General features: G+C 32.6%; 1 protein-coding gene across 2 annotated transcripts in view; it reads right to left on the bottom strand.

The window, feature by feature from the left end:
* Positions 1 to 17,183, bottom strand: part of LOC145303406 (protein fem-1 homolog A-like) — a 138,062-nt gene that overhangs the window by 24,677 nt on the left and 96,202 nt on the right. The window lies entirely within an intron of this gene.

Raw genomic sequence — 17,183 nt, 5'->3', positions numbered from 1 at the left:
CATATGTTAGAAATAGATGGAAAGTTATAATATAATATGTTAGAAATAGGTTGAAAGTTATAATATAATATGTCAGAAATAGTTGAAAAGTTATAATATTGTATTTTGGAAATAAGTGGAAAGTTATAATATAATATGTTAGAAATAGGTGGAAAAGTATAATATTGTATGTTAGAAATAGTTAGGAAGTTATAATACTATATGTAGAAATTGGAGGAAAGTTATAATATCATATGTTAGAAATAGTTGGAATGTTATAATATAATATGTTAGAAATAGGTGGAAAGTTATAGAAAAACGCTGAATACAACTCAGTACATCTGTTATAAATTGCAACCGTACGTCGGTATGTAGAGTTCTATTTACAAGAATTATTTTCGGGAGTGTTACATGAAGTACATGTCAAGACGGCCTGGAGACTAACAGACATGAACTCAATACATCTAGCATGTATGATGTGTGGATCAAAAGGTCAGCTCCTTGTACAAAACGACCTAAAAGCAGAAAGAAATAATTCTAACTGGAAATATATCGGAAAATCCAATACCAACAATAAAATCTTCTGATTCAGAGGAAATGAATGAGCAGAAGCAGTCTTATCTGGTTCATATCTACTAAACAGTAACGGACTAAAAGCGAGGTTATATTGTCAGAACTTGTTTGCGTGCACCCTGATCAGGGCATGTTATAGATAATAGGGGTTCGTCCGCACTGATACATGTCAACGATGATAAGTGAACAAATATCATGTGTTTTGATTCTCTAACGTACGTTATTACTTGAACTTGGCACTATTTATATATCATCGTTTTTTCTTGCTGAATGGTGTATAGATTTCTACAAGTGAGTTATGTTAGTTTTGCACTATTGAATCAGGAAACAGCATTCATTTCTCTCCATCAGGTCAGATTTCTGTGCTAACTTGATTAAAAACAAATTAGATCCTATGACAAAATCGATTACATTTTTGTGGCATTATCAGCTGATTTTTGTCAACACATATCATTCTAACTATATTTTTGACAGTAAAAATATTTCATAAACAACATATATTAATTACCTTATAGAAACCTCCATTATTGTAAACTGAATTGTGAGCGTCGATAAACATAAGTACACGTAAATTGCGTGTTGCTACACCATTGTTCTAACTTCAAGGCTTGAACTTCCGTTTCTACAAACACCTGGGATTCTCAGTAGCAACGAAGGTCTCGTGAAATTCCAGCAGTAGTCAGCCATCATAACTACATCCCAGCGACCTTGACACCTGGTATCCATCTCTTTCAAGTCCTGTCTATATGCGAAAATAAGTAGCGCATTTTGACGATCAGGTTGGAGCCAAGGGTTTTGAAAACCGTCAGCATGTAGTTGACAAGTTCTGCATAGTTTCTAGTCTTATTGTTGCCAAAAAAAGTCTTCATTACCAAAACAAATGCGTTCTACGCTTCCAGTTCCACTTCGTTCATTAAATTTTCGAACTCTGGATCTCTGATGAGCTGCCAGATCTAAAGACCGTCAAAACTGCTAGCTTTCAACTTCTACATGGTCAATCCTGGAAAAGTGTTTCACAAGTAAGTGAAGCAGTCACCATTCTTGGTGAATTGCTAGATCAAGCCAATTTGCAACCGTATGAATAGTATTCTGTTTCTGTCCACCAGAGGGTCGTTGACAGCGTTCTTTTCTTTGCAAGGCATCAACTCCTCCCACATAGGCCAGTTCTTCTTCGTGTATGCTGAGCATCAATTTTTGGAAGATGTCGAGGTTTTATGATTATATTATGGTTCGTTTTCGACATAATCACCCAGAACTCAATACTTCTTAACATTAAAATAATCATTTCCAATCAAAGATAGCATTTTACCACAACCAACTTCTAAAATGCTGCACATAGATGCACATGTGAAAAAAAAAACATAAAAAAACTTGTGACTATAGCCTAAGTACTTGACCTGATTGATTTGGGATTCAGCAAATCAAATTCTCCCTAAATCAGCTATAAAATCACAGGCAACAAATTTATTGTTTACCAGTGAGCTTAGCGTATCACTATTCATGCATTAGTGGTTTAACTCAATACTTTTCATACGATATAAGCAAATGTCAGAAATTTTTAAGAGCATTATTTGCTAAAGCTGACACATTTAATATATTATTTGCTAAACACATTTAATATATTATTTGCTAAACACATTTAATATATTATTTGCTGAAGACAGCACTTATAGACCTTATTAATTCAACTCAACATTTTTCGTCTGATATCAACTAAACTCGGCACTTCATGCATCATAAGCTATACCCGGCATTTTAATGTGTTGTCAGCTAAACTCAGTGCCTTTCGTGCATTATTATTGAAGACCAACAATTTTGATACGATATCAGCTAAACTCCGCATTTTCATGCATTATTAGCTAAAGTCAGCACTTTTGATATGGTATTAACTAAACTCAAGATATATATTCTCTTAACGGGAACACATTTCATTTATTTTTCTAACAATTGTTGACCTGTATATATTTTTTCCTTTTGATTCATTAAGTTGATAAAATATTATAAAAAGTGTGATCTCATAAGTAAAGTGCCTCCGTGTGATTTTAGTCTCCGCAAACATTGATTTATGACATCTGTGATCGTATTTGCCCCGTGTGTGAACAAGCACGTTTCATGTGAAAAGAAACGAAAAAATGTGATGCAATATGAAACATGAGAGACATTGTCTTTTTATTTGAAGACTCAAGTAAATAAAAATAGATAAAAATAAAAGGATACTCGGACAAAAAGTTATTTCCAAAAAGCAAATATTCTGAAAAATAGCAACTTACAAACATAACGCAACAACAAAAGAAGACGAACGTAGAAAAACAAGACGATGATTGTTGACTTGCATAAACCACTGTATAGAAAATAAATTAAATATATGAATTGTTATAGATATAATATTTGTACATATATATGTACGTGCAATTTAAGTATTTACAGACATCTGATTCGTCCTTTACAACTTATCACCGTGGCTGAACCTGACGTAAATCGAAACCAGGACTACGGTGTTTGTAGTATGAAGCCCCACTACTGAACAAACCAACGATAGTGTTGGTGTATCGCTTTTTTATAAATGTCATTTATTGCTTAATCTTTCTTGACGATACTTTTGAATAAATTTAATATATATATATATATGTACATGATGAAAAAAAAAGAGTAAGCGTCTTTAATATATGTCGGTTGGACTGTATTTACATTTGACTCGTCGTCGATTTTATTTGTGAAAAAATGTGTGAAATTGTCCATATCTTCATTTTCTACTTCAAAAGCGTTAGTCTCAACCAAACTTTTTATTTAAAAAAAAAAAAAAAGAATAAGCGTCTTTAATATATGTCGGTTGGACTGTGTTTATACATACATACATACATACATACATACATACATACATACATACATATATATTACATTCTAATACTATAGAGCGTTACTGATACATTTTTTATGCTAGTTATAACTGCAATAAAATCAGTTTCATCGTGAAATAAAGTTCTAGGGATGTTACAAGAACGTGTGAGCAAAGGGATTGTGTTATCCATGCTTTATTGATTGATATCTTTTTATTATTATAAACAATGGTCAACAGTTCAAACATTTCGTCTACCACAACCAGCACACTTTTCCAGCGAATTATATTGATCGCATTTTTCCAAGGCTGTTAGTTCGTTTGCAAGTATATTTATTTTGTCTGTATAATATACTAGCTATATGGCATTACTCAGGATAAAATACCAGAATGAAGTAAATAGTCGTCTATCTATATTTCCTTTTTTCCCGGTTTCCTATCATCTCTATTCTTCATTTCACCCACCCCCTTACTTCTCTGCACAGCGCATTAATCTTCTTTGTTTTACTGCATTGAAAAAATAATGTAATTTATTCATGTGTTTTATTCATAATAATATTATCTTATTTATTACTAGTATACAATACCGGGTAGAAAAAAATAACAATGTCATTCTGTCTTCTAATTAACTCCGTTCTCTTTTTTACAGATATAATATTAATAATGAAAACTGTCCTAAGAGAATTTACCATTATTGCTCCCGGACACATCCCGGTACAACAAAAGATCATTTTCAATTTTCTCATTTACCAAATAAAATGCAATAATGTAAATAAAAACACTTTTATTGTTTCCGAGTAAAAAAAGCTGTTGGTGTTCTTCTCCACCTACAAAATAAAAGTTAGTAAATATGGCTTCATGACTGCCAAAAGAACAATTAAAATCAAAATATTAAAATAAATGATGGCAATTCATTTGCTCACGAGCAATAGAAAAATGGGGTTTGTATTACTGTACACATAGATTCGAAAAAGTTGTCAAAAAATAAATATATAACAAATAAATGGGGTTTGTATTACTGTACACATAGATTCGAAAAAGTTGTCAAAAACAAATATATAACAAATAAATGTTATCAAAGGCAAGATAAATTACTTTTCTACCAAACTGGATATAATTTTCGTGTTTTTACTCAATTTAACATGTTTATTCAGCTCGAAAAGCATACAGTGTTTACCGATGTATTGGAAAATTCAAAATGGCGGCCGACTCTCTCTTTAACGTGGTAAGTTCGGGAAAAGGTGTTATAAATAATAAACTAGACAAAATACTATTAAAAAACCACCGAATATATGTCAAGTTATGTCACGGTAACATATATTGAGCGAATTTCTAACAGCATTTTTTCTAGTTTATTATTTATTACACCTTTTCCCGAAATTACCGTGTTAAAGAGAGAGTCGGCCGCCATTTTGAATTTTCCAATACATCGGTAAACACTGTATGCTTTTCGAGCTGAATAAACATGTTAAATTGAATAAAAACACGAAAATTATATCCAGTTTGGTAGAAAAGTAATTTATCTTGCCTTTGATAACATTTATTTGTTATATATTTGTTTTTTGACAACTTTTTCGAATCTATGTGTACGGTAATACAAACCCGAAAAATGTTTTTTGGTATCCTTCTGTATTTAATACATAAGATACTCTTATGTTAGTAAGGAGTGCTTCATAGTATTGCTAAAAGTAGTGTTGAAATCAAAGTCTGAAGAGAAATTACGTTAACAATAACAATTTCTGCTAAACAACGCCGAGTATAAAAGTTACTGAGTTGAAACATACAAAGCATAAAAACTGTCTGGTCTATACTATATTATAATATGATAATTTTAGTAAACTAGTCTACATTGAAGTAGCCAAACTATGTTTAAAATCAAAGTATTAAAAGAAATGTCGATAATGATTATTGATCTTACAAAACACTAATTAGAACAAATGGTCTCAGTTAATTTCATATTCCAAATGGTTTTTTTCATGTTATTTAAATATTGTGAACAATTTCATATTCCATACTTGCATTTTACAATAACATGAAGTTAAATTGTTTTTTTCATGTTATTTAAATATTGTGAACAATTTCATATTCCATACTTGCATTTTACAATAACATGAAGTTAAATGGTTTTTTTTATGTTATTTAAATATTGTGAACAATTTCATATTCCATACTTGCATTTTACAATAACATAAAGTTAAATGGGTTTTTTTATGTTATTTAAATATTGTGAACAATTTCATATTCCATACTTGCATTTTACAATAACATGAAGTTAAATTGTTTTTTTTTCATGTTATTTAAATATTGTGAACAATTTCATATTCCATACTTGCATTTTACAATAACATGAAGTTAAATTGTTTTTTTTTCATGTTATTTAAATATTGCGAACAATTTCATATTCCATACTTGCATTTTACAATAACATGAAGTTAAATTGTTTTTTTCATGTTATTTAAATATTGTGAACAATTTCATATTCCATACTTGCATTTTACAATAACATGAAGTTAAATGGTTTTTTTTATGTTATTTAAATATTGTGAACAATTTCATATTCCATACTTGCATTTTACAATAACATGAAGTTGAATGGTTTTTTTCATGTTATTTAAATATTGTGAACAACTGTTCTTATGTAAAGTGTCATTTAGAAATAGTTTTGGTATAGAAATAGTCTTAAGTAATACCAAAAGTAATATAATCTAATCTTACAAATTTTTCCCCTAAAAACGTCAAATAGAAACAGTGGCTTAGGTCATTTCTTATTTTCTCCACTCCAGCCATTTAAAATATTCAGAATTTAGATTCGTGATTTTAATGAAGTCAATAGTCCAAAGAGGTTCACTATATAAATACCATTTTTCAAAAGTAATGCAATTACAATTTTTGATTCCGAGCAACGCCGGATAAAGCAATTTCTAATATCTCCCTCACTAATTTTTTCATATAAAAAAGTACATAATGTTAATGAAGTAAATAGTTCAAAGAAATTTATTATATTTCATTCTACAAAAAGTAATAATGTAATCTTACAAGTTTTTTTTTTATTCCGGACAAAGCCAAGCTAAAACAAATGGCTCCGGTCAATTTCTAATTTCTTGTCGCTCTTTAAATTTTAGTATAATATGATGGTAAATTATGTTGATAAAGACAATAATCAAAAGAAATTTAGTGCATACTATTTAACAATAGTATTACTGTTATCTTGCAATTATTGATCACGGGAAACAGCGTAAAACACATGGTCAAGCTCAATCCATAATGTAATCCATCCTCATTTCATTTGATAAGAATTTTAGATGATACCATATTATTATACTTATATTTATTACTAGTAGTTCAGCTCGGGTTCGCCTGGGCCCTATGTACTGTTCATGACTTTATGTGCATATGTATATATATTTAAAAAATGACTCATGTCCAGATAACCTACATCTAAAATTTCAAGTGTTTGGACCCAAAATTGGAAGAGGAGTTTTGTAGAGTCTACAAAGGGCAACCCTGTCAATTTTAACCTCTTGGCAGCCAAAATTTCGCGCATAGGCCGCTCGAGGATAAGAGTTAATAAGTGTAAGGTGGCTATTCGTGCAAAAGTCGGGAAATTTGTGTATAATTTGATCATTTAAGAGGACGGTTCAACAAAAACTTGTTTATGTTGTAATTAAAGATGATGATATTGTAGTCACTTGGAAGAAGACAAGCGGAACAGACTTTCATAAGTGGGCAGTTCTAGGAAATAAGCTTTGTTTGTGGACTTTGGGTTTAAGCACCGATAGAGAGTGGGGGAATTATTGATAGTGTGTGTAGCTAGTCGAGTTTTATTTGTGAAAATTTGGCAAGGTTGGGCTATAAACTAGACCTCACACAGTCACATGCGATGAAAATAACGAGAGGATAAAGACATCTCTTTTTTGTGGAAAAAGTTTGCAGGGAAGAGAAAAGGGCATCACATACTAGGTTACTAGAGTGATATTTGCACAACGTTTCAGTTGATGTAAATATTTTCGAGTGTATTTTGTCCAACTCGAGAATACATTTGTCGACATCAGGAATCCGCATAGAATTTCGAACCTTTTATTTAATCATTGCAGATTTAATTTTTTTTTGTTATGTCAACTATCCATTCGAGCAACGCATTATCACGATGGGATTATTTACAACTATCCATTCGAGCAACGCATTATCACGATGGGATTATTTACAACTATCCATTCGAGCAACGCATTATCACGATGGGATTATTTACAACTATCCATTCGAGCAACGCATTATCACGATGGGATTATTTACAACTATCCATTCGAGCAACGCATTATCACGATGGGATTATTTACAACTATCCATTCGAGCAACGCATTATCACGATGGGATTATTTACAACTATCCATTCGAGCAACGCATTATCACGATGGGATTATTTACAACTATCCATTCGAGCAACGCATTATCACGATGGGATTATTTACAACTATCCATTCGAGCAACGCATTATCACGATGGGATTATTTACAACTATCCATTCGAGCAACGCATTATCACGATGGGATTATTTACAACTATCCATTCGAGCAACGCATTATCACGATGGGATTATTTACAACTATCCATTCGAGCAACGCATTATCACGATGGGATTATTTACAACTATCCATTCGAGCAACGCATTATCACGATGGGATTATTTACAACTATCCATTCGAGCAACGCATTATCACGATGGGATTATTTACAACTATCCATTCGAGCAACGCATTATCACGATGGGATTATTTACAACTATCCATTCGAGCAACGCATTATCACGATGGGATTATTTACAACTATCCATTCGAGCAACGCATTATCACGATGGGATTATTTACAACTATCCATTCGAGCAACGCATTATCACGATGGGATTATTTACAACTATCCATTCGAGCAACGCATTATCACGATGGGATTATTTACAACTATCCATTCGAGCAACGCATTATCACGATGGGATTATTTACAACTATCCATTCGAGCAACGCATTATCACGATGGGATTATTTACAACTATCCATTCGAGCAACGCATTATCACGATGGGATTATTTACAACTATCCATTCGAGCAACGCATTATCACGATGGGATTATTTACAACTATCCATTCGAGCAACGCATTATCACGATGGGATTATTTACAACTATCCATTCGAGCAACGCATTATCACGATGGGATTATTTACAACTATCCATTCGAGCAACGCATTATCACGATGGGATTATTTACAACTATCCATTCGAGCAACGCATTATCACGATGGGATTATTTACATAAAAATCTTTTTCATTTATTTTTATCTTGCTTTTCTTTTCACTGTTCTATTTTCTCATTTTATATTTTATTTTTCCTGTCCTTGTTATAGCTTCCTTTTGCGATTATCTTATCTGTCCTCTTTTATAAAGTCTCGTTCTAACTTTTGCTCCAAAGACTTGTTCTCTGTTGCCGCATTGTCTTCACCCCGATATGACCCCGAGTCTATTTCAAAAATATCTACGCTTAGCTGGAAATGAGAATCGGACAATTTTACACCAAATAACTCAGGCCCTATCGTGAATTGCACGAAAATAGTTCCGACTGGCTGGACATTCTGGGATGTCGGCACTTACGGTACGGTAGATATTTTAGTGCCTCATTTTTAAGATGGCAAACCAATCCCCTTGAGATTGCTAACAAGTTTGAGTGAAAAATTCCAGATTTAAAATGTTAGCATTTAAAGATGTCGAATGTTTGCATAAAACTATTTGAAGACAAAATAAGCACCGTGGAGACAAACTTTCATGAAATTAGTTTCGCGTGTGTGTGTGTGTGTGTGTGTGTGTGTGTGTGTAACTCAGCTGGCTTGCTTGACCGTTTAAACGGTTTTTGACTTCCAGTCTAAAAATTCATCTGTTCACCTATTTCATGGCTGCTCTGTCAAGTCTGATATTAAAATTCACTGCTACTATTTAAAACATACATAAGGTCAACAATATGTTTTTGTTTTAACTTATTTTAACGTGTTTTCCTTAAAAATAAATGTAATTTAACACCGTTGATTTAAAAAGAAAAACCGATTTAAATAAAAATATACAGTATATAACTATAACTAGTTTTAGTAGCGCTCCTGTGGATTCTGACGATTTATATTTTTATGTCAGGCCTTACTTAAAAAATATATTTTCCTTAATTTTATGTTTTCACTTAGAAAATGGTTTCTCAATACAATTAAATACAATATAATCTCGAAACACTTTTTATCTTGAACATTTTTCATTTTACCGTAGACTAGTACTATTTAAAAAATAGCGCTGGTCTTAAATGCAAAAAACACTTTTTAAAAAAATTGTAAATAAATTAATAAATAAAAAATAATGACTGCGGGGCAGACCTAACTTTCCTCAAAGTGTAAAGTCGCAAAAGAAGGAAACTAAATAATGATAATAGCGGGGGCCCGAAGTAGCCAACGTACAATCGGTGCTGTAAATCAGGGATCAATTTACTAAAACATTGTATGTGTAACTGAATCTCCTTCCCAATTGTTAAATATTGATTTTTCTTTTCAATTATTTTATAATGTGGTAGTTTAGCGTTACATAATTCGCAAAAATACTTGAGAAAGGAAAAAAATGGGGTGTAAATTGTTTTTAAAAATATTTTCTTCACCCAAGTTTTTCGTGATTAAAGTAGAACTTCATTCATTCAAAAAAAACAAAAAACAAAAAAAACAAACTACGTTTTTGTGTCCAAAATTATTTATTTACGATTATTTTATTTGTATAATTGTTGTAGAATTGTTATTAAAAATATATGTTTTTCTAACGCAAAACAAGAGCAAAGAAAGTACTTCACCAATTTACATATTAAAAAAAATTAGTTTACCTCCTGAAAAGAAATCAAAATCACTATATTATGGCTAATACGTTTCAACGGCCTTTAAATATAATAAAAAAGGACTTTCTTTTAAAATAAGTAAAATTCAACATTTTATCATGGGGGGGGCACTTTCCTATATGAATTTAATGTAAAATGAGACCACACTTCTTGATAATGTAACGAGCCAGGCTATCGTTAGCATTTTTTTCAAGTTCGTTGACGGAGGTAGAAAGGAGAAATGGCGTGGGATTGAGTCATAAGTTCCAAACATTTTAAACATATGTAGAATCACTTCAAAACGTGTGTGCATGTGGGGAAGGACTTCTCATCTTTTTAAAGATTTGTTTTAAAAAGGTCTCACAGTTAAATATTACTTAATCAGGTAATTATCATTTCCTGATATTTTTAAGGCTGTTAACACACACAAAAAAGGCGGGCATGTACAATGCACACTCCCACCTTGTATATCTTTTCTTTTTGATCTTTGTTCCATTTTTTTGCAATGGAATACACCCCTCTTATATAAAAGACTTTCCATTCAATCTAAAGGCAGTGATGTTAAAACCTTTATCATCCAGTGTATTCTGAATTGCTTTCACCTGTTGCTATGTTTGTTTACGTGCGCGAGTGCATTAAATATTTTTTGCGTCCGCTAAATTGCGTATATTTTTCACTGGTCGCCACGTTTGTTTTCGCGCGCGTACATTCAATTTTTGCGCGTTTATACATTAATTCTGTATACCCACTTTCACTTTCATACATTAATTCTGTATACTCACTATTCCATAGCTAGCTACACCATATACTGACCCAACGGGTCACAGGTAGTACACACACACACACACACATACACACACATACACACACATGCATATAGAATACATTAAGTCTGGTGAAGTATTCAGCTAAGTGTTATTATTTAAAGTACCGTCGCTTGAAGAATATGCACCATTCCTTATACGTGCCAGTGTATAGCCATGTGAAGGGTACCTTATTTTGGCTGCGAATACTGTTATTTTACATATTTGGTCAGGGAATATAGTTAGAATGTAAACTTCTTGTTTTAAAATATCATCATGCACTCACGCACGTACTTCCCACTCAATCCAACCCCATTTCTCCTTTCTACCTCCGTCACCAAACTTGAAAAAAATGCTAACGATAGCCTGGCTCGTTACATTGTCAAGAAGTATGGTCGCATTTTACATTAAATTCATATAGAAAAGTGCTCCCCCCCCACGATAAAATGTTGAATTTTACTTATTTAAAAAAAAGTCCTTTTTTTATTATATTTAAAGGCCGTTGAAACGTATTAGCCATAATAAAGTGATTTTGATTTCTTTTCAGGAGGTAAACTACACTGGGTTGGGTCGTAAAACAAATAATTTTTTTTTATATGTAAATTGATGAGGTACTTTCTTTGCTGTTGTTTTGCGTTAGAAAAACATATATTTATAATAACAATTCTACAGCAATTATACAAATAAAATAATCGTAAATAAATAATTTTGGACACAAAAACGGATATATATATATATATATATATATATATATATATAGTAGAAATGGTAATTAATAAAAACTGAAGAAAGTGCTCAATACTGTTGTAGAGCAAATATGCGTTTTATTTTTTTATTACCGTATCTTTCTGTTAAGTTACATTATTGTTTCAGCTACCCGGCCGTTTTTTGGCAGTCTGTAGCTTTTTTTTGTTTTTTTTACACAGTGATCACCACTTATCAAGGCCCGGACGCCACTCAGGGATAAGGGTTATTGCAAGTACATTACGTTAGTGTGGAAATTTGATGAAGTGTTAAGGGGGCGGTTCATTAGGAATTTGTTAACGTTGGACTTGAACACATCCAAGTTGTAGTCCGGTGGGAAGCAGGCAGACGGAACAGAGTTCCACAGGCGTGCAGTTCTAAGAAAGAAGCTTTGTTCATGGAATCCGCGTTTTGATTTAGGCACAGATAAAGAGTGGGGGAAACTTTTGACAGTGGATTCAGCTAGACGGGTCTTTTTCGTGAAAGATTGGCGAGGGGGGACAAGAGATTGGAGTTCAGACGAGCACCTGCCATGGAAATAACGATAAAAAAAGCTTCCTCAGACTTTTACAGAAATGTTCATCCCATAACAACGAACATTTCTGTAAAAGTCTGGGAACGTGTATATATATATATATATATATATATATATATATATATATATATATATATATATATATAGGTTCAATATAAAAATAGAATCATTTGAAACATGATTAAAACTGTGGCGACAAGTTTATGGAACCAACTTCGTATTACATGTTTATGTGGTACTTCTGAAGAATCTTAAGAACGTTTTTTGCCGGCTATTTTCTCGGCAGAAAACTACACACACACACACACACACACACACACACACACACATATATATATATATATATATATATATATATATATATATATATATATATATATATATATGTGTACTAGCATTTCAGCCCGGCGTTGCTCGGGTGTTTGGGGGTGTATGTTGAGCAAAAACAAAAAACAAAAAACAAAAACGGTGAATTTAACCTTAACATTTATTATTTTGGGCTCAAATCAAGTTATTAAGTTAGATCCATGTCCAAGGAACCTCTATCGAAAATGTCAAGTGTTTAGACTCCAAATTGTCGGAGGATGTTGGTAGAGTTCTCCAAAGTCAAATCGTTGAACTTTGACCCCTAACCACCCAAATTTTGGGCCGACAACGGATTAGAAATTTTTTTCCAAATCTCAGGACCCTGCACCTCAAATTTCGAGTCTGTAGACTAAAAATTGACAGAGCTATTGCGTAGGAAAATGTACACAAGCACAAATACACAGACACACACACAGACACGTTCACTTTTATATATATATATATATATATATATATATATTTTTTTTGGGTAGTGTAAGATTCGTTGATTGAATTAGAATTTTAAATTGAAATACATATGAAATACGTTGAAAAGCCCAATTACAACCCAACATTTAAATAAACCCGTATTTACTTCTTTAAAATCAATATATTTCGGAGTTATTCCTCTTCATCAGAATATTATTTTATATTCTTTTTTTTCCCGCCATGATGTTATCTGGGGTGTTGTTTTTGTAAATGCCGGAAGAATGCGTTTTGCAACGCGTTTTAAAATTACAGATAAATGTTTTCTTGTGTTAGGACCATTAATTGAATTTGAATTTAAAATTAAAATACGTGTGAAATACGTTTGACAACCGGATTATAAATCAATCTTATGAAAATAAACAAGTAACATCATGGCAAAGGGGTTAGCTTAAAGCATTGCTGGTAAACAAATATCTACGTTTGTAAGAGGGTTTTTAGCAATGTAGGATACCGGTATGGTGAAGTGACGTGACGCTTGAAGAACATTGAAAAGGAATTTTATGTGAAAGATTTTTAAAAATAATATTTTAATAGATTATATAAAAGGAAATTTGTCATCAACATACACCCCCAAACACACGGGCAACGCCGGACTGAAATGCTATTACACACACACACACACACACACACACACACACACACACACACACACACATATATATGCGTGTGTGTGTGTGTGTGTGTGTGTGTGTGTGTGTGTAGTTTTCTGTCGAGAAAATAACCAGCAAAAACGGTCTTAATATTCCTCAGAAGTTCCACATAGCATGTAATACGAAGTTGGTTTCATAAACTTGTCGCTACAGTTTTAATCATGCTTCAAATAATTCTATTTTGTTATTCAACCTATTTAAATGATGATATTTTAAAACAAGAAGTTTACATTCTAACTATATGCCTGACCAAATATGTAAAATAACAGTATTCGCAGCCAAAATAAGGTTCCCTTCACATGGCTATACACTGGCACGTATAAGAAAAGGTGCACATTCTTCAAGCGACGGTTCTTTAAATAATAACACTTAGCTGAATACTTCACCAGCTAATTACTTAATGTATTCTATATGTATGTGTGTGTACTACCTGTGACCCGTTGGGCCAGTATATAGTGTAGCTAGCTATGGAATAGTGAGTATACAGAATTTTTTTTTACATGGAGGTCACCGCTTATCAAGGCCCAGAAGCCACTTGGGGATAAGGGTTATTGTGTGTACAGTAATCAATGGAATAGTATCGTAGTAATCGTTAGTATTGGATATTTGATAAAGTGTCTTACTTAAGTGGGTGATTCATCAGGACTTTGTTTATGTTAGACGTGAAGACATCCAAGTTGAAGTCGGGAGGGAAACAGGCAAGCGACAGAGAGTTCCACAGGCGTGCAGTTCTAAGAAAGAAGCTTTGTTCATGGAATCTACGTTTTGATTTAGGCACGGATAAAGAGTGGGAAAAATTATTGACAGTGGTTTCAGCTAGTCGGATGTTTTTCGTGAAAGATTGGCGAAGGGGGACCAGAGAATGGAGCTCAGACGAGCACTTGCCATGGAAATAAAACAGAGAAAGGCTCGCAACGTCTCTTCTGTGGGAGAGAGGTTACAGGGAAGAGAAAATGACATCCCCCACAAAGCCACGAAGTCTATTTTGTACTCTGTCAAGGCAGGATAGGCTGTTTTAGCAGCTCCTGCCCAGATGTGGCATCAGTACTCCATCCTTGGACGTACTTGGCTTTTATATAGATAGAGAATTACATATTTAGTGAGATATCCTCTGGAGCGGTAGAAGAATCCCATCATTTTCCCAGCGACCTTGGCCACAGACTTGATGTATGTGTTCCATTTCAGATCAGGAGTACAAGTCAATCACAGAAGCTTTTCAAAACATGGGGCTTCCCCAAGACGAGAGCCATCCATTTCAATTGATGCAAGATGGGGATTAGAGCGTTTATGATGTAATGATAGAAGCTTGGTATTAGATGCATTAAAGGTAACCAGCCTCCTCTTCCCCCACTGTACTACGCGTATATATATATATATATATATATATATATATATATATATATATATATATATATATATATGTATATAATATATACAGTGAGAGAGAGAGAGAGAAAGAGAGAGAGAGAGAGAAAGAGAGAGAGAGAGAGATAGGGCGATTTAAAAAGAATTGTAATTTTTAAATTCACCAGAATTGGAGATTAAAAAGGAATCGGTAATTTTATCGGAATCAAGAAAAATATTGGAATCGTTTCATCACTATCAAATAGTGAATCTAAGAGTGAAACAAACTCAGATTTTGGTACACATTCGATCTGATACCATTTTCGATGGCAAAAGCTATTGAACATTTTATTTCAGTGAAATGATATCAAAATAACATTAGAAATAAATCTTACTGTTTCTGTATCAAAACGATCAAACAACAAACTTCTAAATTTTTACATCTTATTTCTTTTATACGTTACTAAAGTAGTAAAGCCGCACCCAGTAAATATCTCTATTTTTACTATATAAAAAGTCACTTTTGTGTGTGTGAGTTCCTTCCTCATAGGTTCCGAAACGGCAAATTTCTCACAAAGCTAATTTATATGTCTGGCAGTGTTCTTAAATAGATTTTCTACAGAAATTCACCGAATTTTTATCGAAAATCCAAAAAGTCCGATCATAAAAATAACTTTTCTTATAGATAATAAAAAGAATTTTTATAGGTGTATATGTTATGTTTCAAGGTACATAATAAAATTTCAGCAAATCATTTCTTCTAATTATACTATAATCAGGAGATATAGCTTGGTGGTAGAGCATTCGACCACCGTGTACCTCATTATCATTTTGATTTTTTCTTATTAATGAGTTCAATTGACGAAAACAAACGGGTACTATTTAAAATCGCCGCAAATTATTTCTTCGTTTGCATATTTTAAAATAATCATTAATCAGAAGTGACTTTTCCAGAGCAGTCATCGTCAAGCCCAAATATCAGTTGGCATGATATTGTAAACAAACGCAAATGTAATTTAATGAACGACATTATCATTATTATCTTTATTATTTTTTTTTTTTGCGAATTAGTCCAACGGGGAAATTATTGATCGTTATATATAATATTCAATAGGGGATTAATTCTATAATAATACATACGCAATATGCATAAATTAACATGGCATGTTTAAGCGTATTGTACAACCGGGAAACTCCGGGCAACGCTGGGCTGCTAGCTAGTATTGGAATAAAGTAGATACTGTGGAATTATTACAGGGTGACTGTTTTCTAAGTGGGAATCTATCTATCAAACACTTATTTATGGCTAGTAAACACATTATTTTCTTCAACGATTGGATAAATAGCATCGCGTGTCTAACTAATCCCATATAGTAGGTTGTTCGTCATAGTCATTTTGATTGTAAATGAAATAACCGCAAATGGGTTGATTTGCTACAAAGCAAACAAGCGAGGTCCGTCTAATCTGTGCGCAAATTTCATATTTTATCTGCAAGATTTTATTGCATTTCAAAGTCTCTCTTTCATCGATTTTGTCTTCATCCAACGAACCATTGTCACCTAAATTTAATCATCGCGACACTCGACTACACATGATTAAATCAATAAATGTGTTCTCCGTTATTGGTTATTGGCGATCAGTTGAGACGGCAATATCGACGAAATTTAGACCATTTGCAGCATTAAATTAACGATATATAAGAAGATTAGTTCAGGAAATATCGCTTTTTAGTAATTGAATTCGTAGACTTTACTCAGATTCGATATGAAAATGTATTGCAATTGAAACTTATACAATTGAGACGTTCTCAGAGAAGAAGAGAAAACTGTTAAGAATATTTCACGATAAATACATTTAGTCGAATGACTAACTATTCATAGATCTTGTTATATAGACAAAAAAATGAAAATACAGGGCGGAACGATAAAAATGTCGCTCCAAAGAAAACAACACTGCGTCTTTATTTTAAAACTTTTATTGAAAAAAATTAATTCATGTAA

Source organism: Euprymna scolopes, chromosome 19 (genome assembly GCF_053919585.1).
Source record: "Euprymna scolopes isolate OS-2025 chromosome 19, ASM5391958v1, whole genome shotgun sequence".
NCBI classification, from domain to species: Eukaryota; Metazoa; Mollusca; class Cephalopoda; order Sepiida; family Sepiolidae; genus Euprymna; species Euprymna scolopes.
The sequence above is the reverse complement of the archived record's forward strand: the minus strand, read 5'-3'. Positions and strand labels throughout refer to the sequence as shown.